This window comes from Petromyzon marinus, chromosome 21 (assembly GCF_048934315.1).
Source record: "Petromyzon marinus isolate PM22_M1 ecotype Great Lakes invasive population chromosome 21, UKy_Petmar_22M1.pri1.0, whole genome shotgun sequence".
Classification (NCBI taxonomy): Eukaryota; Metazoa; Chordata; class Hyperoartia; order Petromyzontiformes; family Petromyzontidae; genus Petromyzon; species Petromyzon marinus.
In genome coordinates this window covers 5,943,018-5,957,708 of record NC_133687.1, presented here as the reverse complement: position 1 = coordinate 5,957,708, position 14,691 = coordinate 5,943,018, and the positions used below count along the sequence as shown (strand labels likewise).

Genomic DNA, 14,691 nt, shown 5'->3' with positions numbered 1-14,691 from the left:
AAAATAGAATCCATCTTCTCGGTTGAAATTGTCTCTGTGCTTGTATATGTGGATAGCCTCATGAACGAATCTCTCATGGAAGCCAGATGGCTTACAAAGAACCTCTGTCTTGGAAAAGTCAATGGCATGTGAGCCTACTGAATTAGAACAATGATCTGCTACGGCCGAGGTGTTGGTCCTACCGTGTTTAAGGTCTGCTTTATGTTCACGAATGCGGTCCGAGACATGGCGTTTGGTTTCTCCAATGTAACTACTACCACAGAGGCAACTTAGTTTGTAGACACCAGGGTATTGTATGTCCGGAATCACATCTTTTACAGACGGAACCAGATCACGGATTTTATGTAATGTGTTGAAACGGACCTGGATCTTGTGTTTATTCAAGATTTTGGAGATTTTTTTTGTGATCGCAGCAATGTAGGGTAAAGTGATGGTTTTGAAAGGCTCCTCAAGAGGGTTCTTCTTCATGGTTTGAGTGATAGCTTTGCGGATTGTATAGTCGGAGTAACCATTAGCCCTAAGAGCTTGGTGTACGTGCTTGAGTTCACTGCTTATGTGTTCCTGGTCGGATATGCATTGGGCTCTATGATACAGAGTCTTGATGAGAGAATTCTTCTGTGATGGATGGTGGTGGGAATCCGGTTTCAGATAAGCATCCGTATGGGTAGCTTTCCTGTAGACAGAGTGGCTCATTGAACCATCAGGTCTCTTTTTAATTAGGACATCCAAAAAAGGTATCTTGCCATCTATTTCGACTTCCATGGTAAATCTGATGGCTGGGTGTATGGAATTGATGTGGTCGAAGAATTGGTCTAGAGCAGGCCGGCCATGTGGCCAGATGACAAAAGTGCCATCCACGTACCTCTTCTATAAGGTTGGGCGCAGAGTGGCAGTCTGGATGGCGTCAGTCTCAAATTTCTCCATGAAAATGTTAGCTATAACTGGAGAAAGGGGGGAGCCCATTGGGGTGCCCTCAGTTTGTCTGTAGAAAGTTCCATTCCAAGTGAAGTGTGTATTGGTTAAACAGTGTCTCACCAGGGGGGGGGTACCTCAGTGTTTAGTCCTTGATGAACCAAGTCTTCAATGATTGCAATGGTGTCAGGTACAGGAACCTTGGTGAATAAGGAAACTACATCAAAACTGACAAGCAGGTTGTCTGGGGACAGGGAAATACCCTTGATTGTCGATACCAGGTGAGTAGAATTTTGTACCACAGAGGTGGTCTTTCCAGTGAAAGGACGCAGGATTTCAGACAAAAAACGAGCTAGTTTGTAGGTGGGGGAGCTGATAGTAGAGACTATGGGACGAAGAGGTGTATCAACTTTATGTATTTTTGGTAAGCCGTATAATCTTGGTGGCCTGGCAGCAGAAGGTTTCAATGAAAACTGTTTAGATTGATCAATTAATGCGGTTGAATCAGAAATTATTTTGTTGGTTTGTGTGACGAGGCTGTTGGTGGGATCTCTTTTTATTTTTGTATAACTACCATCGTCGAGTAATTCTTTAATTTTGTTGTTGTATTCTATTTTAACCATGATGACAGTAGCATTGCCTTTGTCAGCTGAGAGGACTACAATATCATTCCTCTTTTTTAATTTATATAATTCAAAACGCTCATCTTTGCTGAGGTTGCTAGCTGGAATCTTAGCGTTTTTGAGGGTTGCAGCAATTTCAGATCTTGCTACGTCTGCAGCGATGTGACCCAGGCCCCTGAGAGCAACGTCTACTTGGGCAATTATATAATTAACTGGTATGTGTTTAGGTGTGACTGCAAAGTTTAGACCTTTAGCTAAAACGGATTTCAGACCATCGGAAATAGAACTGTTACTGCGATTAATTACGACTTTATTAACGTCTAACTTTTTGGTGTGTGGCTCCGGTCTTTTGTTGAAGAGGAGGTTAAATTTGGAAATCAGGTTTTCCTTACATTTGGTCGACATAGTAGCAGCTGAAGAGGCAGTCATATTGTCTACATGTTCCCAATCCGATGTGGACATTATTGCCGTCAATGATAAGTGTGATTTGTAGAGTGTCTTGTCTAACTGATCTAGTTCTGTGCGTATAAGTCTGATTTTTTCTGAGATAAGAGCTAAGCTAGTTTTGAAAAGAATTCGTTTCACATTAGAAGAAGTTACAGCAGCAGAGGTCAGTGTAAATGCGATTGGTATTACCCCAGAGTCGCGGCATCTCTTCAGGAAGGTGAGAGACTCGATCAGCTGAGCTTTCTTATCCCGGTGTTTGTTGAAGGATCTTAGAGTTATGTGAAAACCCTCCCCATAGAGGCGATTAAATTTTTATTTAAAGCTTTCGTGACTGCAGTAATTCATATTCTTAGTTTTTTCGGTAAAGTCACGTTGAAGAGAAACAAAAAATAATAAAATATATATAAAACAATAAAAAATTCTCACGACGTTTCGACCATAACTCAAACGGTCATCTTCAGGTGTGTTGGTTTGCATAAATGTATTTTTAAACGGCGCATTTATTTATTTATAAAAAACGTTAGCATCACGCGCAGAGATTTGGCAGTTTGCCCAGGACTAGTCCATCTATATTTTGAAAAGAGGAGGGGGGAGACGAAATTTTTTATAATGTATGCTGTCTGAAAGCCACTGTAAGTGTGAACAATCAATTAAGAACTGAAATGGTTTATCAAATCTTTCCAATGATTGCTAAGATAGAATCCATCTTCTCGGTTGAAATTGTCTCTGTGCTTGTATATGTGGATAGCCTCATGAACGAATCTCTCATGGAAGCCAGATGGCTTACAAAGAACCTCTGTCTTGGAAAAGTTAATGGCATGTGAGCCTACTGAATTAGAACAATGATCTGCTACGGCCGAGGTGTTGGTCCTACCGTGTTTAAGGTCTGCTTTATGTTCACGAATGCGGTCCGAGACATGGCGTTTGGTTTCTCCAATGTAACTACTACCACAGAGGCAACTTAGTTTGTAGACACCAGGGTATTGTATGTCCGGAATCACATCTTTTACAGACGGAACCAGATCACGGATTTTATGTAATGTGTTGAAACGGACCTGGATCTTGTGTTTATTCAAGATTTTGGAGATCTTTTTTTTTGTGATCCCAGCAATGTAGGGTAAAGTGATGGTTTTGAAAGGCTCCTCAAGAGGGTTCTTCTTCATGGTTTGAGTGATAGCTTTGCGGATTGTATAGTCGGAGTAACCATTAGCCCTAAGAGCTTGGTGTACGTGCTTGAGTTCACTGCTTATGTGTTCCTGGTCGGATATGCATTGGGCTCTATGATACAGAGTCTTGATGAGAGAATTCTTCTGTGATGGATGGTGGTGGGAATCCGGTTTCAGATAAGCATCCGTATGGGTAGCTTTCCTGTAGACAGAGTGGCTCATTGAACCATCAGGTCTCTTTTTAATTAGGACATCCAAAAAAGGTATCTTGCCATCTATTTCGACTTCCATGGTAAATCTGATGGCTGGGTGTATGGAATTGATGTGGTCGAAGAATTGGTCTAGAGCAGGCCGGCCATGTGGCCAGATGACAAAAGTGCCATCCACGTACCTCTTCCATAAGGTTGGGCGCAGAGTGGCAGTCTGGATGGCGTCAGTCTCAAATTTCTCCATGAAAATGTTAGCTATAACTGGAGAAACGGGGGAGCCCATTGGGGTGCCCTCAGTTTGTCTGTAGAAAGTTCCATTCCAAGTGAAGTGTGTATTGGTTAAACAGTGTCTCACCAGGGGGGGGGGGGGTACCTCAGTGTTTAGTCCTTGATGAACCAAGTCTTCAATGATTGCAATGGTGTCAGGTACAGGAACCTTGGTGAATAAGGAAACTACATCAAAACTGACAAGCAGGTCGTCTGGGGACAGGGAAATACCCTTGATTGTCGATACCAGGTGAGTAGAATTTTGTACCACAGAGGTGGTCTTTCCAGTGAAAGGACGCAGGATTTCAGACAAAAAACGAGCTAGTTTGTAGGTGGGGGAGCTGATAGTAGAGACTATGGGACGAAGAGGTGTATCAACTTTATGTATTTTTGGTAAGCCGTATAATCTTGGTGGCCTGGCAGCAGAAGGTTTCAACGAAAACTGTTTAGATTGATCAATTAATGCGGTTGAATCAGAAATTATTTTGTTGGTTTGTGTGACGAGGCTGTTGGTGGGATCTCTTTTTATTTTTGTATAACTACCATCGTCGAGTAATTCTTTAATTTTGTTGTTGTATTCTATTTTATCCATGATGACAGTAGCATTGCCTTTGTCAGCTGAGAGGACTACAATATCATTCCTCTTTTTTAATTTATATAATTCAAAACGCTCATCTTTGCTGAGGTTGCTAGCTGGCATCTTAGTGTTTTTGAGATTATAAGGCTTACCAAAAATACATAAAGTTGATACACCTCTTCGTCCCATAGTCTCTACTATCAGCTCCCCCACCTACAAACTAGCTCGTTTTTGTCTGAAATCCTGCGTCCTTTCACTGGAAAGACCACCTCTGCGGTACAAAATTCTACTCACCTGGTATCGACAATCAAGGGTATTTCCCTGTCCCCAGATGACCTGCTTGTCAGTTTTGATGTAGTTTCCTTATTCACCAAGGTTCCTGTACCTGACACCATTGCAATCATTGAAGACTTGGTTCATCAAGGACTACACACTGAGGTACCCCCCCTGGTGAGACTCTGTTTAACCAATACATACTTCACTTGGAATGGAACTTTCTACAAACAAACTGAGGGCACCCCAATGGGCTCCCCCCTTTCTCCAGTTATAGCTAACATTTTCATGGAGAAATTTGAGACTGACGCCATCCAGACTGCCACTCTGCGCCCAACCTTATGGAAGAGGTACGTGGATGACACTTTTGTCATCTGGCCACATGGCCGGCCTGCTCTAGACCAATTCTTCGACCACATCAATTCCATACACCCAGCCATCAGATTTACCATGGAAGTCGAAATAGATGGCAAGATACCTTTTTTGGATGTCCTAATTAAAAAGAGACCTGATGGTTCAATGAGCCACTCTGTCTACAGGAAAGCTACCCATACGGATGCTTATCTGAAACTGGATTTCCACCACCATCCATCACAGAAGAATTCTCTCATCAAGACTCTGTATCATAGAGCCCAATGCATATCCGACCAGGAACACATAAGCAGTGAACTCAAGCACGTACACCAAGCTCTTAGGTCTAATGGTTACTCCGACTATACAATCCGCAAAGCTATCACTCAAACCATGAAGAAGAACCCTCTTGAGGAGCCTTTCAAAACCATCACTTTACCCTACATTGCTGGGATCACGAAAAAAAAGATCTCCAAAATCTTGAATAAACACAAGATCCAGGTCCGTTTCAACACATTACATAAAATCCGTGATCTGGTTCCGTCTGTAAAAGATGTGATTCCGGACATACAATACCCTGGTGTCTACAAACTAAGTTGCCTCTGTGGTAGTAGTTACATTGGAGAAACCAAACGCCATGTCTCGGACCGCATTCGTGAACATAAAGCAGACCTTAAACATGGTAGGACCAACACCTCGGCCGTAGCAGATCATTGTTCTAATTCAGTAGGCTCACATGCCATTGACTTTTCCAAGACAGAGGTTCTTTGTAAGCCATCTGGCTTCCAGGAGAGATTCGTTCATGAGGCTATCCACATATACAAGCACAGAGACAATTTCAACCGAGAAGATGGATTCTATCTTAGCAATCATTGGAAAGATTTGATAAACCATTTCAGTTCTTAATTGATTGTTCACGCTTACAGTGGCTTTCAGACAGCATACATTATAAAAAATTTCGTCTCCCCCCTCCTCTTTTCAAAATATAGATGGACTAGTCCTGGGCAAACTGCCAAATCGCTGCGCGTGATGCTAACGTTTTTTATAAATAAATAAATGCGCCGTTTAAAAATAAATTTATGCAAACCAACACACCTGAAGATGACCGTTTGAGTTATGGTCGAAACGTCGTGAGAATTTTTTATTGTTTTATATATATTTTATTATTTTGTTGTTTCTCTTCAACGTGACTTTACCGAAAAAACTAAGAAGACAATAAATGTGTTTGCCCTCGATTTGGAGTACCTGCCCACGTCCTTCATTTCGAGTGTGCAACATCTACCCACTCAACAGTAGTATCTACCTACTCTACGGTAGTATCTACCTACTCTACAGTAGTATCTACAGACTCGATAGTAGTATCTAACGACTCTACAGTAGTATCTACCGACTCTATAGCCGTATCTATGGACGCTACAGTAGTATCTACTAGCTCTCAACTGATGTATTGTTATACTCAACTAATGTGTTCAAAGGTATGCGTACAACATAGTCCCGGTAAGGGAACTTTAATTGTTCCATGTAACACCAAAACAAGAACTCATAGGGCAGCAAGGTCCATAAAGGACGTCACGCCCCTAATGGGGGAGGGGGTCAGACATTTGTGACGATGTGTGACGACGGGGAGAGGGGGGGTTTGAGAAATGTGACGTCACATAAAATGCGCAACTTTAAATAAATATTAATTAAATTGAATTGTTATAACACCACTAATTGTAGCATTTTCATTATGAACGATATATTATCAGAACATGTTTTTTTGTTAGCCTGTTCACCACAAGTACGTGTGGTTAATGATGACAGGATTCCTTGAATAAGGATTCCGTTTGGTGTTTTAACATCTTGACACCTGTTTTATTGCCAAAAAGGGAAAAAACCTATTGTTATATGTTACACTCTCTTCTTTTTTCTATTGGTGTGGCCGCCTGTCCTCTATGTGACCACCACACTTAACGCCTACGAACTCTACTATTGCATCCATTTGTTTAACGAATCTTTTGTACGTTCGTATTTATATGACCCCAACTTTGAAGAAAAGAACATTCAGAGTAACTCCATAACATTATTGGGCAAAACCGATGTAATGCATAGCGGCGTCACGATGACGCTATTGTTAAATAATCCTTGTATCAGCGTTTTTATTATTCTGAAACTGATGCCTAACACTGCATAAACTATGCTAATGTGCATTCTCGTAGAGAGAGCCAATGGCGCAATTCACATAACCTCATGTGCTGCGTCCTTTAGCCAATTGCAATAATACATTCATCTGATAGCTTGCATTGTCAGTGATTAATTAGCTAAAGTTATGCCAAGTGCTGCATAAACTATGCTATTGTAAATTCCCGTACAGAGGTGCGAATGCGTGTAAAGTCAATGTTTTTAGGTGTTACTGTTTTTTTAGCTTATTTTTTTTAAATATGAAATTGTCATAAATAAACACACAACAATACGAAATAAATATCCTACTGTAAAAGTTACTGTATTTTTATTGTATCGTACTTACCACACACACGCATCTAGAAGACTTTGCATGGGGCGATTGTGCGTACTCCACTCTTGTTTCAACAAATTGCGTTTGCCGAGTTATACGCACTTTTTGCCAGATCGCACTGTATATTTTCTCTTTTCATTACTCTGGTTATGTCATGAAAGATTAATATACGTGCAGTATTTTCATCGTTTAAGTTGTCATATGTAGTGTATAATGTATTTTATATATTACTAGCAGGAAGTACCCGGCTTTGTCTTCTCTTAACAACATGACATATACATACACAAATACTAAGCTGTTGCGAAAGCCCGACGTTCCGTTTGTCTGTCCCTTTGTCCGTCAACAAAATTATAAGAGCCTTTCAGAAGTCCTGAATCAAAAAGTAATATGAAGTGGGGGGTAAATAGTTCATCTAAAAGGTTTTGAAAAAGAGTTGTCGACATCCCCCCCCACCCTCCAAAAATCTCCCCCCCCAGCAAATTTGATTTTGTAGGTGTAGGGACAGTGCGGAGAGAGAGACAGTGCGTGGGTGGAGACAGTGAGTGGGTAGGGACAGTGCCTGGCCAAGTGGTCACGAGGGATAATTACAGGATGGACCATCGGGGATGTTCGGGATTGGCTGAGACAGTTTGAGAAAGGGGGCGTGGCCGGGGGCGGGGCAAATAGAAAGTTAGGGGACTGATCATGAATATATTGCTTCGTAAGTGACGCTGAGATTGGGTGTGACAGAAATGTAAATGGGATGCATTTTGACAGCTTTATGGTGAGGTTCATTAGCATATTCATATAAATTATGGACAGCCGAGGGATACCTGCAAGAGACCTCTGTTTACAGCCTCAAAGATCCTGAACTTCGGAGCAACTACCTGCTCGCTATCAGCATCCGAAAAGGTACGTACATTGTTTTGGGTTAAATCTCTATGGAGAGGAAGGATCAATATAATTTGGTAAATGTTATTATTTGCACAATCATCAGCCACGGTCAATGTACTGCTGAATGAAGTCCTTCCCAAGCTGCCACCACCTCTCAACATACTAATCCATATTGCCAGGTGTTCTACGCACAAATTGATTTTATTACTCAATCTCCAAAAAAGTAGCGCGAGAGACTAGATATAGACAGATGCAGTGCGAGGGGAGAACAGACATCGACAAGACAGCGATGTAATGAGATGAGGCGCAGCCGTTTGCTATGCAAGCCCCACAAGAGAACACGAGAGGCGCACATTGTAGATGCGATGCTGCAAAGACGGTTGCGCTGGGTGCGTTGCGTCTGCAGGATGGGTGAGTGCTGCTAGACAGAAATTGGAGTAGTCTCCACGAGTGTGCCGACCAAGGGGAAGAGGAGACCTCAGAGCAAATGGGGGGAGACTGTTCGAGGAGTTCTATGGGTCGCTGTGAGTCCGCGGTTCTCTGTGTGAGACTATTGGTCTGTATGCGAGCATGTGTTTTGAGTGAATAGGTTCCACGTGGGTTTTCCCGACCATAATTTTAATTCGTAATTGGTGTATGGGTCAGGTTGCATGCGTATGCTATAAAATGGAGTAATTTACCCTTTTTCTTGGTTCTTTCGGTAAAGTCACGTTGAATGAAAATAAAAATAAAACATAATAAAATAAAATTCTCACGAAGTTTCGGCCACAACACAAGTCGCCTTCTTCCGGTGAAGGAACAGAACTGTCGGGACGACAGCGCTTCAATGAACACTGCTAAGCTTCGCAGCGTCTTTTAAGCTGGGTGGGAGGAGCAGTGCGCCTGGACAAAGGAGTTTACATATCAACAGAAGAATTTAGCATTGAAATAGCTATGTTAAAGTGTTGGATTTAGCATGTAACTGGGAGATTAGCATGATGTTAATGTGCGGGATTAGCATGTAACTGGTCACGGAAGTAGCTATGTTAAAGTCAAAGTTTACATATCAACAGAGGCATTTAGTATATTGACGCTAAAGAACTGCAACTACCCAACTATCATACAATAAGCCGATGTGAAAGAACTAAGTATAAACTACATCAATATAATAAATGTGCTCAATATATTTTTCAATAAGTTGAGCTATTAACATAAAGTAACTGGGTATACACTATACTATATAATGAATACCATATAGTAAAATGATAAAAAACTAAAATATAAACTACATCAATGTTATCAATAAACTCAATATACTCTCCAATCAGCTAAGCTACTAACAATAAGTCGTTATACATTACAATTCTATGTTGAAAACAAAAAGGTGGCGGTTTTTTTTTCTTTTCAACGTTAGCACCACGGAAAGCGACGAGCTTTGTTCAGACGGACGAGTCCATCTATGCTCGAACGGAGGAGGGGGGAAAAACAGCCATGATGCGCTGCTCTGTCCTGTGTTGCGTTACAACTATGTTATAAACTAGACTACTATACATTACAATGTTATACCTTCCAATCTAAACTACATTATATAATATCGTATACACAGCCCAATGTAAGCTCTAACATTATGCATTATATTGATATGTCTCCAACTAAACTTTTTTCTACATTACACTATACACAGTAATATACATTGCCATAGACAAACCCCACCCTTGAATTATACAATGAGTTACTATAATTGTATAGTGAATATACAGCAGTGTGGTATATAGTAGGGTTGGTAGAATAATACATAGTGTAATATCACAAGTCTAATATTTTATAGTCTAAAGTATAGGGAATTGTAATGTATAACGACTTATTGTTAGTAGCTCAGCTGATTGGAGAGTATATTGAGTTTATTGATAACATTGATGTAGTTTATATTTTAGTTTTTTATCAGTTTACTATGTGGTATTCATTATATAGTGTAGTGTATACCCAGTTACTTTATGTTAATAGCTCAACTTATTGAAGAATATATTGAGTATATTTATTATATTGATGTAGTTTATGCTTAGTTCTTTCACATTGGCTTATTGTATGATAGTTGGGTAGTTGCAGTTCTTTAACGTCAATATACTAAATGCCTCTGAAGATATGTAAACTTTCGCTTTAACATAGCTACTTCCATGACCAGTTACATGCTAATCCCTCAAATTAGCATCATGCTAATCTCCCAGTTACATGCTAATTTCTGACTTTAACACCCTGCTAATCCTACACTTTAACATAGCTATTTAAATGCTAAATTCTTCTGTTTATATGTAAACTCATTTGTTAAGGCGCTCTGCTCCTTCCCTTCACCTGAAGAAGGCTACTTGTGTTGTGGCTGGAACGCCGTGAGAATTTTATTTTATTATGTTTATTTTTATTATTTTATTTCCATTCTACGTGACTTTACCGAAAGAACTGAGAAGATGAATCCCTGCAGTCACGAAAGCTTTAAATAGAAATTTAATTTACCATTCGCCATTCGAAATGGCCAGACCAATCAAGCTGTCAAAATAAGAAAACATGCCCATTGAAAGTTTCAGGAAATTGTTTTTCTTCACGTGACAACTTGATTCGTTTTCCTGTGTCGCGTAGAGGAAGGGTAATTGACATCGTTTGATTTGTATACTTATGCGATCTAATCCAAAAACCAATAGTAAATTGCGAGTTCCTATATGATTCTCTAAGTCTCCATATGATTCAGATGGTGGGATACAGTCAGGGCAAATCATGGGAGGCTGCATATCTCCTGTGCAGCAGCTAGGCGGAGGGTAGAGAGCACTGGTAATGTGGTGGTAATGGTGGCATCAGTGGCTTTGGCCATGATTACATCTTGATGTTGATCTTTGCAGCCCTCTTTGATTCTGATGTTGCCCATAGACTGGTTGCGTTGCAGCTGCAAGACGATGTCTCGCCTCCGTCTCATGATTGCCTTGGCTCTTTTCATCACGCTGTACGTGGTCTGTTCGACTGAGGGATTCTCCCAAGGTGAGGTGCATATTTGGTTACACAAGGCGCATAAAGCCACAACATGTCATTCATTACACTACCCTGAAAGTAAAATTATATAATAGGCACAATTTTGGGGAATGGCCCATCCTTTTCGCATGCGCTATGTAGGTCCATTTTCTAAAACGCATCCTACTTACATTATTAATGTTCGTTTTAGGGGCTGTGTTAAATATGGGTTGCATTTTTACTATTTGCGCTAATGCACCACTGTCACATTCTTTTACATCCATTGGGTGGTACTGGGCGTTCACTTTTTATTCTCCCTCTACGGCCTACATTTGCCCCAAAAAAGACCAAAAATATACTAAATGGGAATAAAAAAAATAGCACTCATCCTCTTCCCCTGACAGGCTAATGCCCATTTGCAGGCCAGGTTTTAGTAATCTCCACTGGGTCCTGCCCACAGTGACAGGATCCACTGGAAATGATGTGATGTAAAGCACCCTGAGGATAACCACGCACATAGGGCACTATCAAAACAAACACTACCAATATGTGATACCATGGCACGTGTGTATCTCTAGATATATCTCAACGTCAGAAAAGATCATATTTGGAGTGGAGTGAAAGCGAGGTGCCCAATTCCGTCTTCTCGGCCAGACTATCAAATCAAGAAGTCAAGTCGGGGACTCCAATAAAATTTGACATCATAATCAGCAATCCACAAAAACACTACGAACCCACCACGGGCAAGTTCACGTGCATCTATCCGGGCGCCTATTACTTCTCCTTCCAGTCGCACTCCAATGACAAAGGTTATCTCGTAGCATTACTTAATAAGAATGGCAATACGGTCATCAGAATGACAGCTCACCCCAATGACGAGATGAGCGGTAGTACTGTGATGTTGCTGACCAAAGGCGACCAGGTTACCGTGGAGTTTAAGGAGCCTTGGCTAAATATATTTATTAATCAGCACCGGGACACCGTGTTCAGTGGATTCCTGATCCCCTCTTATTAATTCTGCCTGGGCGTTATTCTCCCAGAACAGACTCGAAAATTGTCAACCGGAAGGATGATAATGGGGCGACCACACAAGTCATTCTCGTTTCATGCTCGTCCATTACAACTTTGATGTGTTGCTGGCCGCCTGGCGTCTTGGGCATTCCTAAGTGTTACAACAAATCGGCAGATCTTTTTTATATGTATTGGAACATTTGGCATGACGTAACAATTATCAAAATATGACTAACTGATTTATACTTTGTCACGTATCGCTATCAGGAGTGCCCTAGGCCTACAAGCTCTCCTTTGTCATGCTTTTTGCCCTCACCCCGCTCTCTGTACGACGAGGGATTAATTTCTCGCTCAAAACACTGCTCGCGGCTAGCTAGGAGTACGGGTGATTGGCATAAGGCACTATAACTATCACCAGAATGCAATAAATGTCTATCCGTAATATTATATCATTGTACCCACTTATTTTCCCATTTATGTATACAGTTATGAGACTAAAATGAGGACATACTGTATGTTTGTGACTTACCAAGATAATTAAAAGATTCAGAATTTCAGACTGTATCCAGCTGATATCAAGCTCTGATTGCTGCCATGATGTTAAGTCATAGCAATGCTTTTGAGTGTTGCTAAGCAGGCGTGTGCGTGTGTGCTTGGCGGTGGGTTTAATAAAGGCTACATTACATGCAAATGTGCTCAATTCATTGTTCATTATTGTGGCGGATAAAGGGCTGTCGATTTAGATGGCGATGGTGCAGCCCAGTGGTCGCGCGCTTGCCGCTCCTTTATGGAGGTTCGCGGAGTCAATGTGGGCAGGCCGCCCTGGTTAATACTGCGGTGTATGAACCACGAAACACCACAAGTAATCTGCTTCACAGCGGACACTGTAGATTCTCGGGACGTCTTCGGAACAAAGTAGGTCACTGTGTGCTGGCGTCATGGTTCAAATTTGTCATGTTCGAAAAATAACGCCCAAATGACACAATTTGGATTAACATTGCAACATCGCAATTTTCAATCCCAGTGGCAGCAGGGACTGAGACATTTAATCAAGGAACATGTAAATACAGTGCAAACCGTCGTGAGAGAGAATGGCAAATTGAAGCAGATATCACAGAATTACCTTTGAGTTCTATGCAAGTGACCTCTGATCCAAATAATAGAGAGCAACACTTTCCACTCGCTATGCATGAAATTTCATTGCATGACAGTGAACCTTTATTTTAGTCCTCAGAGCTGGAATTGAACGATTAAAACCAAATGTAACATGATAGTCGTTTTATGCAATGGCTGCCCACATATGGGCAACCAAGGAAACGAAGGCAACGGGGGACTGAAGGGGACCTCGACTAGAACACCACACAAAGGGCTGCAATTATAATGGTGATATCGCGGCCATTTGAAAGAGGCACCGCTAATAATAAGTAACAAATGAGCCGCTGGTTTGAAGGGATGGGGCTTTCAAGTATGGACAAAAATCATTGTGGAATGCAGAGTAACGGATAAGTGAGTGTCGGGATAGCGATGGAGTGAAAATAATCCACGACTGTTCAACACTCTCCCTTGCTTCTTAGCCAGCAACGCCAACGGAACTTGTGAGTACATGTTTCTCTCATCCCACCTGACGTGTCTCATAGACACGGTCATTGTGGTGTATGGCAGCGATACGGGCACATACAGTTATGCGAGTCAGCTCAGGAACGGAGTCCCACCAGACGTCACTCGTCGCAGCGTGGTCGTGTTCAGTTCGGTGTAGAGTACACGTTAGTAGTGCGCGTGGAATTAAACAAAAATTGTAGTTCATAAGTGAGCGTGTAGTCTCCATGTGCGAGTCTGGGATAAAATCAGGCAGGCATTTTAGAGTTTAGAGGTGATAAGGCGCACCAAGCATGGGCGCCACATCAGCGTGATTTCCCTCCATCACGGCGGGCAGCATGGCCAGAGGGAAGCCCCTGAAAGAGCAGCCCTACTGACCCCAAATATCGGCTGTGCGGTACTCGAGAACGAGGAAGGGGGTGCGTGCGGCGTATTTGGAGTTTCACAAATCACTACTTAATGCACCCTCGCCTCCAATGCAAAATGAATCACAAGCGTGCATAGCCACCATCACGCCCAGTTGCTGTACTACCTGAGTTTGTAAAAGAAAGCAAACAAAATTATAGTCAGTCTATGAAACCCAGGCTTGAATCCAGGATCTCAGCAGTGCCAACTCAGCACTTAAGACTAACTCTGAAATAAATTTCCAATTGACGACCAACCTCTTCACTGCCACTGCTTCTGCTGAACAGAGACAATCTCACCAAAACTTTGAAACCCACAAAAATGCAAGCAGACCACCACTACGGTTGAATCGCGTTGCAATGCATTGATTGGTTTAAAAAATATATTTTCCGTTCACTGTTTTATCGCTGGTACTCGTAATACCAAAGAATGCTGCGCAGGTGAAATGAATTCAGCGTGAGCATCGCTTGTAAAACATTTCACCGACGCCACACGCGTGCATGGGGAGCAGAGA

At 41.7% G+C, this 14,691-nt stretch overlaps 1 long non-coding RNA gene across 1 annotated transcript; it reads left to right on the top strand.

Annotated features, from left to right (window-relative positions):
- Positions 1-7,827: 7,827 nt before the first annotated feature.
- Positions 7,828-13,113, top strand: LOC116944521 (uncharacterized). Its single transcript, XR_004403120.2, has 3 exons — positions 7,828-8,210; positions 11,088-11,195; positions 11,744-13,113. It is a non-coding gene; the product is annotated as an uncharacterized LOC116944521 (long non-coding RNA).
- Positions 13,114-14,691: the final 1,578 nt, after the last annotated feature.